The following is a 6370-nucleotide window of genomic DNA, read 5'->3' on the forward strand; positions in this document are numbered from 1 at the left end:
AAATCTAGACAATTGTACTATTCAATAAATACAAGTTTATATTTGTAAAACTTTTTTCACTTGTTTGATTTTCAAACCTAATATTTTGTGTTTACACCTACATAAATGCATCCACTAGAAGTGCTCTATCACTATCATTACCACTATCTTTGAGGCCGCTACCACTATTACTCTCACCTAAACCTGTATTGCGTCTATATGAAATATTAATGATTTTTAAGTGTATTAAATGATATATATATCCCCCTAAAAAAATTATATATATATATATATATATATCATTTTTATCCAGAATTGCAACAATAAACATGAAAACTAGTCACTCTTTTCGGTAATTTTTTTTCACAAACAATGTTTTTTCAACGAAAATGTTTTCTACCGAAACAAAAAGAAAGCATTTGAGACAATACAATTATCATATCGGCAGAAATGCAAAAAATTAATTTGAAAAGAATTGGATTGGAAATCTCCATCATTTCGACAGAAATACAAAAAATTAATTTGAAAAGAATTGGATTGAAAAACTCCATCGTTTATCCTCCCTTGGTGTGGATTGTATCATTTTTATACATCATGTTCTTAAGCAAATAACATCATCAATTATAGTATAATGTAGATTTTCTCTTTATTAATGTAGGAATCTATTTTCTTAACATCATCTTTTTTTGAGAGAGTTTCAACTTATAGTGTCTGCTCCTGATGATAGCTCTTTATCATCAGACCAAGACACCAATTAGTTTTTGGTATAGGCGGGGATTGAACCCTAGATCTCTTATACAACAATCAGAGATTTTACCAGTTGGCAAAGGTGCTAGTTAACAGGTTGAAGCAAATTCTGCCCCAAATTATATCTCCAACCTAGAGTGCATTTGTGCCAGAAAGATTAATTACAGATAATGTGCTGGTTGCCTATGAAGCCCTTCATGCGATGTAGGGAAGATTGAAAGGCAAAACTGGAACACTTGCCTTGAAGCTGGATGTCAATAAAGCTTATGACAGGGTAGAATGAGATTTCTTAAAAAGGATTATGCTTAAGATGGGATTTCCAGATGTTTAGGTGGATAGGGTTATGAGTTGTGTCTCATCTCCTTCATTTTCAGTCTTGATTAATGGAAAGCCATATGGTTTGATTCATCCATCTAGAGGAATCCACCAAGGAGACCCCCTATCACCTTACCTGTTTCTTTTATGTGCAGAAGGATTTACATGTCTCTTGCAGAAGGCTGAATTAGATGGGATTATTCATGGTGTTTCCATTTGTAGGCGAGCCCCTAGTATTTCACACCTGTTGTTTGCAAATGATTCCTTACTATTTTGCCAAGCCAAATACAAGGAGACAAAGGCAATTATGGAGATTTTGAAATTGTATACAGAAGCGTCTAGCCAATGCATAAACATGGATAAATCGTCAGTCTATTTTAGCAGTAATACTCCACTTCAACATAGAGATGTAATCAAAGCTTTGTTGGGAGTGAGTGAAGTGGACAAATTTGAATCATACCTTGGTCTTCCTACTTTAGTGGGAGGGAAGAAATATCATACTTTTTCATTTATAAAAGATAGAGTGTGGAAAAAGCTTCAAGGGTGGAAAGGGAAAATGCTTTCAAGAGCAGGAAAGGAGATACTTATTAAAGCTATGGCTCAATCAATCCCAACTTATATGATGAGTGTTTTTAAATTGCCAGTCAAGTTGTGTGAAGAACTTCAAGCTCTATGTGGTCGGTTTTGGTGGGGGCAAGTTGGAAATGAAAGGAAGATCCATTGGTTGAGTTGAGAAAAATTAACTAGACCAAAGGCGGATGGGGGAATGGGGTTCAAGGATTTACAGCAATTCAACCTGGCCATGCTTGCCAAACAAGGGTGGAGATTGTTACAAGATCAAGAGTCCTTACTTTGCAGTTGCCTTAAAGCACGATATTTTCCTAGATGCAGTTTCTTGGAGGCCACTGATTCTCCCAATAGTTCTTTCACCTGGAATAGCATTTTAGTAGCCAAGCCATTGATTCAGAGGGGGTCCTGTTGGAGGGTGAGTAATGGAACTTCAGTCCAAGCTCTAAGGGATGCATGGATTCCCAACTCCCCTACCCATAAAGTTTTACATCCAGCTCATAATGTTGAAGAAGATTGTATGGTTGTTGACCTCATAGGCCCAGATACAAGGTGGTGGGACAGAGAGTTTATCATGCAACATTTCAATCGTGAAGATGGGGAAGCTATACTGCAAGTGCTGCTAAGCAGAAGAGTTACTCATGATTCTCTATTTTGGACATTCACCAAGTCAGGGGATTACACTGTGAGGTCCGGGTATCATGTAGCTCAGCAATTGCATAAGGAAGCGGTTTGGGCAAAGTGTTCCAATGGAGCGGTGGGAGGTGCTGTATGGAAGGTTCTGTGGAAGCTGAAAGTGCCAAACAAAATCAAAGTGTTTGGCTGGCGCGCATGTTGCAATATACTGCCCACCCGGGTAAATTTGGTGCACAAAAAGATAATACAGGATAACAGGTGTGAGGTGTGCAAGTTTAAAGCAGAAACGGGTATACATGCTTTCTAGAACTGTGATGTGGCGCAGGACATTTGGGCAGGGTGTTCAGTTCGTCTATAGAAATGCGCTAGAGAACAAGGTGATATGCTTCAGCTTATGGAGTTACTTATTGCTCGTTTGTCTCCTGATGACCTTGAGCTTTTCCTTGTCTAAGCATGGATCATTTGGAATCAAAGAAATGGTATAATACATGGGAAGCAGCTGCAACCACCCGAGGTGTTAATCAAGCGTGCGCAAGATTTTCCAGCGGAGTTTTGGCAAGCCAACGGTCAGCTATCCGCCTCACCCAATATTCCGAGTCTGTCAAGATGGAGACCACCCCCTGTAGATCAATTCAAGTTGAACTTTGACACGTCAATCTTTCTGGATGGTGGAACTTCCGAGGTTGGAGCCATTATCCAAAATGATAGCGGAGAAGTTATGGAGGCTTTATCGGTAAAGGGTCCACCTGTGACAAATAGTGAAGAGGCGGAGATTTTTGCTTGTCGTAAAGCAGTGGAGTTTGCGGTGGAGTGTGGTTTTTCAAAGTTGGTTCTTGAAGGAGATAACCAAGCTCTCATGGTTGCATTGAGCACGAGGAAGGGGCTGTCGTCTTTGCTGGGTCATATTCTCCAGGATGTGTTGCGTATACTTGATAGGCTTAGTTGGGTGCAGGTTGTCTTTGTTAAAAGAAGCGCAAATAGTGTTGCCCATATACTAGCTAGATATGCAAAGGACTTAGTGGAGGATATTGTATGGATTGAAGATTTCAACCCCCAACCCCCCCCCCCCCCCCCCGGCGGGTTATGGAGGCTTTGTACTTTGACTGTTTCTGTTGAATGAATTCTAAGGATGTTATCCTCTTCAAAAAAAAAAAAACTCCCCTCCATGAAACGATTACCTCATGAAACTCCCACCTTCTCTCATTCAATTAATCTAATTATTCACATTAATTAAAAAGAAAATCATAATTATTATATTGATAAATATTTCATTTATTCATTTAATATGAAATTGCACCAACACACTAGTTCACCAAATATAGATCTTCATTAATTCTCTTGTAGTTCTCGACTTCTTGCATTGCCTTGTAGATTGAATTATGCCTTCATTGTAGCATGATTGAGAAGCACTAAATCCGCCATCTGCGAAGGATACTGGATAGTTACTCTGGATGTAGGTATTATCCATTACAAAGGGTTCAGTCCAAAAGTCACTAAATGATTGCTCAAGTGTTTCCAATGTAGCGAGACTATCTTCTTCCATCCAGTTTATGCTAGATAAAGGTGCATTATCAAACCTCAAGTAGGAGAATTCACTAGAAGATGTCTCAAGGGGTAATTGGGACCTCTCCTAAACATGGTAAGAGGGAGAACTGCTAACAGAGCTCTTAGTTTCTGTTTTCCTTGCTATATCAGCGTCATGTTGGTAAGCTTCATTGGACAGCATTTTCATCTTAGATGTTGTAGGATTTTTCTTGGTGCACTTCTTCAGGTGGGCATGCCAGTGGTTTTTTATATCATTATCTGATCTGCCTGGGAAGCTTACCGCAATCATAGACCATCTACAAAGAAAAATACATGGGGTTTATATAGAGGTTATTTATTTATTTATTTGCGATGAATGAGAAGATTGTATTGCATCAAATGAATAGAGTACAAAGTTCAAGTAACAGCACCTATTTGCAGAACTGGAACACCAGTATATACACCAAATCTAACTCAATTTCAAAATTTTATATGTAGTTACATTACTATATATATTTGTATTCACATATATAGGCTCATTGAAAAATTCATTTTGAATCATTTCAAAGAAAAACTGACTGATTATGGTGACATATCTTGGTTACTTACAGACACATTTAATGCAAACATAAGATGCTTATGAGTATTCACATTGCCAACATGTTTACGCTGAATTCTTCAAAATGACTGGCATGCGTGAAGTAGGTTATGCTCATAAATATTTTTTATTAAGTACGATGCAAACAAGAAAAAGCGCATGGAAAGAAGGGGAGATTTTGTAAATAAAGTTATGTTCATCCAAATTCTTGTTGAAGAATTAAGAAAGATTTAAGTCTGTACTTATTGCCTAGTTCTTCATGCAATTTGATGATCATAAGCTCTTCTTCTTCTGTGTAGTTTCCTCGTTTTACATCTGGCTGGAGGTAGTTCAACCATCGCAGTCTGCAACTCTTCCCACACCTTGATAAACCTGTAAACCAATGTATAACAAAAAAGGTTGATTAACATGAAGTACTGTAATGCCATAGGATTCCAATTTATTATTTTTATATTTGGATTTTCCCAGGAAAGAAAACTATGATAGAAAAAGGAAGTCAATCGTGATAGTCAATAAAGGTAAATCATGCATAAAAATGAACAATAAAAGTAAAGGAAAAGGTTGTCATAAAAATTAGAACTATAAGTGCTTAAACAATGTTTTCATTTTTTAGTATAATTTAAGAGAAGCCGAGGAATTAGACAGTCTTAATTATCTAGACATTTCATGAGGCAGTTAACATGGTTAACCACTAATGATACAGTCTTTTTTTCATATAAAAGAAATAAAATACAAACGTCCTTATTGAATTGATTTCTATCAGCTTCAAAGAGTTTCTTAATTACCTACAAATTTGGGAAGTTCCCGCCAATTCCAGTGGCCAAATCTCTGAATATAAGACCTTAGTTTATTATCTTCTTCTACACTCCATGCACCTTTCTTTAGTCCATTTTTATCATAGAAGGGAGCTCTCACCATCTCTCTCTAATTGAAAATTTAGGTCAAGTGATTCCCTAGCTCTAAGTAGCATATTTATACAAAAAAAATTGAGTTGAAAAATGTTCAATAATTACAGCCTTGAAGATGGACCTAGCTATCATATGTTTGGTCAAGATAATAACATAAAAAATGGTAGGCGCCCAAAATGAAGTTGCAACGAAAAGGGCTTTTGATAAAGTAATGATTCCATGAGTGAAAGCACTCTTTAGACGAGTGTGGCCTGAAGCTCCGCAATGATGACAGAAATGTGGCTTCTTTTATTGAGAATTTTTATTATTGTCTTTCTTAGTCCTAGGGTTCCTAGTCTTTTTCTTTTCTCACTAGCTATTTTAGTTTTAGTGTCAATATTCTCAAAAATATCATCATGTGAGACTAACACAGCTTTACTAGAAGAGGCAATATTAGGAGATATAGAGAATTCATACCCCAATCCAGTCTTATCAGAAGCAAATTTTTGAAAGCTCAGCATCTCATCTAGCTTTGCACTGGAAGTCCTCTCCAGTTGAGCTCTGACTTGGAATAGTTCCGCTTCAAGTTTCTTTGTCCTTTCAGCAAGAAAGTTGTTTTAGAATCGCAAAGCTCCAATAGTCTGATTTGCTTCATCAAACTTTGTGGAGAGCTCTTCTCGATCAAGTTTCACATCGCTCAGCTTCTTGGTGGCCAGCCTATTCAATTTCTCATGATTTTACGAAACCTTGTATAATTTTGCATAGGCTGTATGGATGTCATTCTACTTATCCATCTTTTCAAATTTTGACTCTACCAAGTCTTCTTCATCAGCAACTTCTGTAATCCCTTCAGGAGGATCGACTATAGTGATGAAGGCATTTAGAATTCCCTCATCATCACTGTCACTGGACTCAGTTTCGGCTTTAGTGTCACTCAAGGTTGCAGCAAGTGCCTTGCTTTTTCCAGTAGCCTTGAGATATGTTAGGCATTCCTGCTTTATATGCCTAAAACCATGACAGCCAAAACACTTAGGACTAGAGGGAACGGAGTATGACCACCATCTTTAGAGTCTTTCTTCCCTTTGTTCTGACCCTTGGATTAAGATGTATTTCCTTG

The 6370-nt window shown here is 37.4% G+C and overlaps 1 pseudogene; it reads right to left on the minus strand.

The window, feature by feature from the left end:
• Positions 1–3553: 3553 nt before the first annotated feature.
• Positions 3554–5284, minus strand: LOC126694016 (transcription factor WER-like; annotated as a pseudogene).
• Positions 5285–6370: the final 1086 nt, after the last annotated feature.

This window comes from Quercus robur, chromosome 8, assembly GCF_932294415.1.
Source record: "Quercus robur chromosome 8, dhQueRobu3.1, whole genome shotgun sequence".
Taxonomy (NCBI): domain Eukaryota; kingdom Viridiplantae; phylum Streptophyta; class Magnoliopsida; order Fagales; family Fagaceae; genus Quercus; species Quercus robur.